The sequence below is a fragment of the Nyctereutes procyonoides genome, unplaced genomic scaffold (genome assembly GCF_905146905.1).
Source record: "Nyctereutes procyonoides isolate TBG_1078 unplaced genomic scaffold, NYPRO_anot_genome, whole genome shotgun sequence".
NCBI lineage: Eukaryota > Metazoa > Chordata > Mammalia > Carnivora > Canidae > Nyctereutes > Nyctereutes procyonoides.
Genome location: NW_026575017.1, coordinates 302,313 through 310,111, shown reverse-complemented (window position 1 = coordinate 310,111; position 7,799 = coordinate 302,313).

The window sequence follows — 7,799 nt, the reverse complement described above, 5'->3', positions numbered from 1 at the left end:
AGGGCTGCTGATCTGCTCAGCTCGGGGCAGGAGCGTCCTTGCTGACCTGGGCCTTCCCGGCCTCTGCTTGTCCCAGGCGGAGGTTGGATCCTGGGCTGTGTCCCCGCGCCCTATGCTCCGGGGCCTCCGCTGTTGGATTTGTGCTCCGGGTGGTGCCGCCCCCTCCGCGGAGCCACCGCTCTAGCCCCTCTGAGCTGCTCCCGGAGTGGCGCAGCCCCTTCTGCACCGAGTCTCTTCCTCTGTCAGAGCCGCCTCCGAGCAGCTCCGCTTCCCCAGCCACTTTGGAACATACCTGGGCAGTTTCTCACAGAGCTAAACAAAATTTTAATGATAGGATACAAAATTCATGCTCCTAGGTAATTCTATAAATGAATTACTTATGTCCACCCAAAATATGTACCTAAATGTTTATCCCTGTTTTGTTGATGATTGCCAAGACTAGAAAACAACAAATGTGTCCTGAAAATGGTGAATAGGGTAAATAAATTCTAGTGTGTCCATACATCGAATGTGATTCAACAATTCAAAGATATAAATTTTCAGGGCAGAGGAAGACATGGGGGAGACTTCCATGTATATTTCTCAGTAAAAGAAGCTAATCAGTAGAGACTAGATCAGTGCGCATGGAGAAATGGGGGGCAGGAGCCCTGGGCTCCAGCTCAGCCCAAAGTGCACATGTCTCTTGCAACCACCAGAGAGCAGCGGTGCTCCCTTGTACATCCCCTGGGAGTGTCTGTCTCTGGGCCTTTTGCAGGTGCTCCTGTGTCACTCCTGGGTGAAGCCCTACCCCCGACTCCTATACTCTCTTTTGCTCAGCTGGAGCCCTGGCTAAAGTCAAAGGAACAACTTGCAAAACCTTAGGAAAGAGGAAAGTTTGCATGAGAAACCTCCCCCCAAAACGTGAGTATCAGGGGAGCACAGAAAATGAGTTGGTAGGCCAGGCTTGGATGTGTGGCTCAGGATCCAGAGTTAGGCTGTCTCTACCCTGTTCCTCACGCTCCTCCCTCACTGCATAGGTAATTTCCACATACCCTGGACAACAAAATAATACCCCGAGGAGATCCACTGGGTCGAATAACAAAGTCTCCATTAGTAGAATTTTGCTCTAAGTCCTTCTCATGGCATTCACTGGATCGAGGACAGATGAGATAAACAGATAGATTTACATCACACAACAAGACCCGGACTTTGGATTGTTGCAAGATCTCCTCTCATGTGAGTCCTCACTGCCAGAACCAAATCCCCCTCCAGGATATGATCTTTCAAACACCTGCCTTTTATTTCTAGAATCAGCTCCATGGAGAACCATCCATCAGAAGTCCCAGGTAGAACAGGGTGCTAAGTGGCCTCTTCTCTCTCTTCCCTGTACAATATCTTTGACTCTGCAGTTTCTGGATTTCTCTTTGCTTCCAGAATTCAGAGTATGTGAGCCTGTGCTCACCCACCATCCTCAGGGTCACGATCTCTGGGTAGCAAAATCCCGGTCACCAGGAAACACTAACATCCTCTATAACTTGGATACTGTCAGCAGAGCAGCCAGGATGTGCCCTGAACACCTGCTATCCTGGGACAAGGCTGATTCTCAGGAATCCCAATGGCATCTGTGTCCCTATGAGCAGATCATCCCCTGACCATCCCTTGACTCCAGTCAGCACCTGCGGCTGATCAGTGCATTGATTCTGGGACCCCAGCGTCAGTACTATTCCCACGGTTCTCAGAGTCCATGGTGATGTGGAACACACCATCCCTGTACTCTAAGGACTGGACTGTCACACTCTGAGTCACCCCCTGACACCTCCAAAGAGGCTGGACCTCTGTGAAGATAACTTCTTTCCCAGTTCTGGACCACATGGTATCCCCTATCTCTATGTGTCCACCACTCACATGTAGCAAAATCCCGCAAAAAAAAGTTTGACAGAAACTTCGGGTGCATCTGGTCTTGGTATTGGAAGTTCCTTCTTGTAGTCATGGGTGGCTGAAGGAGCAATAAATCTGTCCTGAACATGCTGGGTACCAGGCAGAGGGACTACAGCTGTGTCCACCCCAGAGACAAGTCTGACCTCAGATTGCTCTGCCCCGGAAGCTCTGTGTGTGTTTGGTGACCCCATGGCTAACATGGCTCTGAACTTTGTAGGCATAGGCTCTCCTTGAGTTTCCTTAGCCATCACTTTAGACTTTTCCGCTTGTAGAAAAAAACACTCCATATTAAACTTATGACTGAAAATCAGAAAGATGATATTATAAAAATGTTGTGGACTCCTTTTCAAGCAAGAACAGAAGGCCTTCCTTTACAGTTGTGGTTGCATCCAATTCCTTAACCAGACTTTTCGACCATATTCTCTCTGCACTAAGCACAGATCTGGGACAGGTGTGTAGTGATTCCACCTGCAGCCTCACAATTACTTTGTCACTGAGTTTAAATCAATCTCCCTGAGAGACATTTTGTGTGAAGGAGCCCACATCCCTTTTAAATGCCCAGGTAACTGAGGGGTGACTCACACATAATCTCTGTCCCTTGGTCTCTGTCAGAGCAACTTCAGCAGTCACTCCTGTCCTACAAGACCTTCCAGCAGTTTTGCCCCCTGTCCTCTGATGTTAGTGGCACACACAACCTCACCTGGCAGGGCTCCTGCATCTTGTGACCATGTGCTGGGAAGAGAGTCCCTAGGAGGGAGTCCCTGCCCACAGTGTGTGGGAAACTATTGTGACAACATCATGCAAGTAGGGAGAGGTGACAAAGATCTCAGTGTGTGATCTACTAGGATGAACACAATGGCTTCTACTCACAACCTGAAAAGAATTCTCCCTGTCCCTCATTGTTTTACAAACATCAGTGGAAGGAATCCTCTAGAACTCAGAGAGGAATCCATAACAGGAGAAAACACAGCATGTTGCACAGAAGGTTCCAAATGTCCATAGAGACCCGTCACTGCTCTGGACTTGATCCTGATCCAAGAAGAGTTTGTATAGAGACACCACCTCAGTCCTGAATCAAGAATTCCCAAGGGGCTATGGACACATTTACCTATGAGGAGTCTAGGTAAAGCAGAAAGTTTTTCTCAGGTTGTGGGAGGTTACATAAGGGGACCCTGACCTGGCCCTGAAACACTGGATAGAGGACTGGGTAGACACCCTTTGTCTTAAATGGGCTCTGATCACCAAGTCACACAATATTGTATCTGAGATTGGACACCAGGGGGCGATGTGGTCCATTTCTGAAGAGTCAGGGGTGATTATAGCTGGGACCTGCCACCAGGCACTGCCTGTACCCTCTGCTCATGGCTCACAGCTGGGACCTCCCTAACTCAGGTTTCTACACAGCCTCACCCCTACCCTCCCCACACCCTTCACATCCCTAGGCTGAGGGAGTTGACCCAGGGCCACTGAGGGATCAGAGAATTGGGGTCTCATTTGCATGGAAAGTCTCTCTCAGAGGATGAAGAGGGGAAGGGAGAGATGAGGGGAGGCTCTGCTCAGCTGTGGGACCACAGAAGACAGGATCAAGAATGACCTCTACCATGGCCTGTTGCCCTCTCCTCCTCACCCTCCTCCTTCACTGCACAGGTGACTGGATGTGGGGACAGAGGAAGGGGCCCTATGAGGATGTAGGGGGGGGTCCTGCATCTTTCTCTTGTCTCCAGACCCCGGCATCACCCTCTCTGTGTCTCTCCCCCTTGCAGGTTCCTGGGGCCAGTCTGTGCTGACTCAACCAGCCTCAGTGTCTGGGGCCCTGGACCAGAGGGTCACCATCTCCTGCACTGGAAGCAGCTCCAACGTTGCTTATAGCAGTTATGTGAGCTGGTACCAGCAGTTCCCAGGAACAGGCCCCAGAACCATCATCTATGGTACGAATACTTGACCCTCTGGGGTTCCTGATCAATTCTCTGGCTCCAGGTCAGGCAACTCAGCCACCCTGACCATCTCTGGGCTCCAGGCTGAGGACAAGACTGATTATTACTGCTCATCCTATGACAGCAGTCTCAATGCTCCCATGGTGCTCCAGGCCTGTGGGGAAGTGATACAAAAACCTACTTATCTGTCTGCATAGTGAGTGAGCGCCCCAGCAGCTGCCTGCTTAAGCTCCCCCTGGGTTTCTGCTTATGCTTTGCCTGATGCTCGGATCCAAGGTCCATCCTCAGAACCTTCCTGGGAATGGAGACTCCTTTATCGTCTCTGGCCTCAAAGTCACTCAGAGTAGCTCCATTTTTGCAGAGTCTCAAAGGATACAGAAAGTTTTGTCCTCATGAGCTGGGACAATTTCTTCTAGACTAGTGAACATTCACTTATCATCTTCTGATTTTTCAGTAAATGAAACACTCGTAAGTCATGAAGCTGTCATGGTCCATCAGCCCCGTCCCTGCTCTGCTGATGTATATGTCAGCGCTCTGTGCAGCTGGGATCATTATTCCCTTAGCTTCAACCAGATGACTAGTTCTCATTATTTGATGTTTGCATGGAACACATAAATCAATGCCACACTCAGAATTATAAATGGTAAAAAAAAATAGCTTTCTAGAGAAAAATTTCAATATGCTTGTTTAAGGAATGTTTTTTCATATTCTCCAGAGCTGGAAGCAATTAAAAATCTGCAGTTTGATTTTTTTATACCACCTTTTTATAAAATTACCAGAAAGGTAAGAAAAATGTCCTCCAACATGATGGATATTCATAGAGGGTGATATTAGTCAATATTTAAAGGAAATACGTTGTGAAGTTCAAAAATATGCATGAGTATTAACTTCACATTTCATAGGGAAGAAGAACAAACCACAGGCTACATTCCCCATCACTGAAATTTCATTGTATTTTGGAAAAGGCAGGAATCTAGAGGTGGTAAGGAGGCCAGGGATTGACAGCAGGTGGAGGAAGGAGGAGGGTGAGTGTGTGAGGGGACTGTATTCGTGGTGATGTCACTTTACTATATGGCCCTGTGACGGCGGCCGCACCACACTGCTGTGTTGTCACAGCTCAGTAAACTACCCCAGAGCGACAGCACCTTCATGCAGGCAGAGAATGTCATCTAGGAGTCTGGGATCCATGGTCGGGTACAGGTGACATCATCCCATCCACTGATCTAGTGAGGTGTGATCCCATGTCCCTGAATGGGGAGGTTAGGAAGGATGGACCTGAGGAAGATCGAACAGACAGTTTAAAAAGGGAGCAAAGAGGGATCCCTGGGTGGCGCAGCGGTTTAGCGCCTGCCTTTGGCCCAGGGCGCGATCCTGGAGACCCGGGATCGAATCCCACATCGGGCTCCCAGTGCATGGAGCCTGCTTCTCCCTCTGCCTGTGTCTCTGCCTCTCTCTCTCTCTCTCTCTCTCTGACTATCATAAATAAATAAAAAAAAGGGAGCAAAGAAACTGCAAGTGAGCCCATAGTCTCGATGACACAGTGTGTCCCCTGGACTGAGGTGTCAGTCTTTGTGATGAGTCCGACCCTTCCCTGGAATTGAGCCACAACCTCCATGGTCACAGAGGGTGGGAACTAGCATTGTCCCTTCAGAAACAGAAACAGAAGGTCCTGTGTTGTGAGGGTCTCAGTCTCTTCATAACCAATGTCAAGGTCAGGCCCTGCCCTTGTGGTTCTGGTGACTACTGCAGGACATCCTTCAGCTACAACACAGGAAACTTTGAAAAGTAAGGCTTGATCATCTATAAACCTGTAATTATAGCACACACCTGGGGCCACAGACAGAGGAGATCGTAGAGAAAGAGCAAACCTGTGGCCTCCCCATCAGGAGTGTGGACAGAAGCTCAGCTGACAGAGAAAGGGGATGGGGTCAGAGAAAGAGACAGAGACAGAGAGCGACAGGGGGAGACCAGGCTTCAGGGACCCACACTGGAGTCCATGGGGGCAGCATCATTGATGTCTTGGTCCATCTGCTTTGTGCCCTGGGGACGTGATGACCTCAAACCTCACTCTAATCCTAGAGAAGAAGCAGGACAGTGGGGACAGTTGGAGACACTCCATAGGGAAGAGGCACAGCAGGGAATTCTAAACATTTGGGGCCATGAGGTGCAGCCTCAGGAAGGCTGGGTGTGACCTGGGTGTGGCCTGTCCTCCATGCACAACGGGTGAAGTCCCACAGCACTGGAGGCAGGGGGCTCTGCTCTGGGCTCCTGTCAACTCATCTCATTCAAGGCAGACCAGGGCTGGGGCAGCAGTGGACTGGGAGTCTGACCCTGGGGTCCATTGGATCCTTTCAGCTGGGAAGGCAGCCCCTGCATGTGTCTAGGTCCAAGGCCCACCTGCTGTCAGCCCGTGGCTCCCAGACCTTAGAGAGGTCCTTCCCATGACAGATATCAAGAGGTAGTGGGGGTTTTGAGCAGTTACCAGATGCATTGTTCCTCCCCCAGGGGATGAAGGGATGAGAGAGACCCCCCAGCTCTGCCTCCCTGTGGCTGGGGTCCTAGGGGGGTTGCAAGAGGGTGCATAGGTTGGTGTTTTTCCCCCTCCCTACTTCTTCATGATACCTGATGTCCTGGGCACTGCAGCCTGACCTTGGACATTCAGCTCATGCTTCTCCATGACTCCTCCTCCCCGTCAGGTGTGAAGGTCTGCAAACATCCCCCCTAACACATGCTCACTGTCCTCAGCCCTCCTTGGAACAATCTCATAGGGGAGACAAACAGGGGCACGTCTCACCTCATCAGACACATGGCTCATCCCTGGGGACCCAGAGCAGATGGCAGGATCCACTACCCAACACACTGCAAGGACACTGCAGGGAAAGCTTTGGGAGACAGCCTGTACTGAGGGATGATGCCTCCAGACTCCTGTCCCCGGTTCTGCACCTGGAGAAGGGGTCCAAATTTCAGTTTCAGGCTCCTGACCTGCTACACAGCCACATCCACTCCAGGGTCTGCTCACCAGGCCTGCACACCAGCCTCGAGCCGTGGGCACTGATGCTGCCACTCAAGGTCAGGGTCCACCAATGCTGAGCTGGGAAATCAGTGTTTGTGCTCCTTTCCCAGATCTTCCACTCCTTCAGGCACAGAGAAACCTCTCCCTCCCTGACCCCCCCCTGCAGTGACAGCAGCACCCTCTGTAGGGCCCATCAAAGCAGAGACCCCTGATCTCAACATCATCTTGTCCCTTCTCTCCCCCTTCCTCCTCCTGCACAGGCCTGAGGGGATCCTGGGAGCACAGCCCCCTGCATTGCCACCTGCTATGTTCCTTCCTCAGTTGCTCTGCCCTGAGCACAGAGTTTCTTCAGTCTTGCCCTGTTCTATCCACCCTCCCGTTACCCTGACTCATCATCACCAGGTGGTCTTGCTCCTGTGAAGTCACTGACTCTCATCTGAATTTGAAGATCTTCATAACTTCTTTTGATTTTTTCTTGTATGACTCTTTGTGCAGAACACAGTTACTCCTCGCTTGAGATGAATGTGAAAGGCCCTCCTCTGATCAGCTCCCTAAATGTCCCAGGCTTTGAGGTCTCCAGCCTACTCTGGATCCAATGACACCGAGGCAGATGCAGGCTCCTCCTCATCTCTGAGCTGCAGCCTGAGGACAAGGCTGACTCTTACTGTACAATCTGGCGCAGTGGTTCTGGTCATAGGGACACACATAGGAGGACGTGGGGCAACACCTCAGCCTGCCTGTGGCCTTGGAATGTGTCTGTCCCCCAATTTAACAGAATGGGAATACACACTGATTTTACTGGAAGTAGATTCTGGATCACCGTATCCTTCCTCCTAATTTCTAATTCCACCTTTTTGAGCTCTCAGAAGAAATAAAATCTGACAAGGAAAAGATACAAAAATATTCCTAGTGATCCAAATTGAAAATTAGAGCCT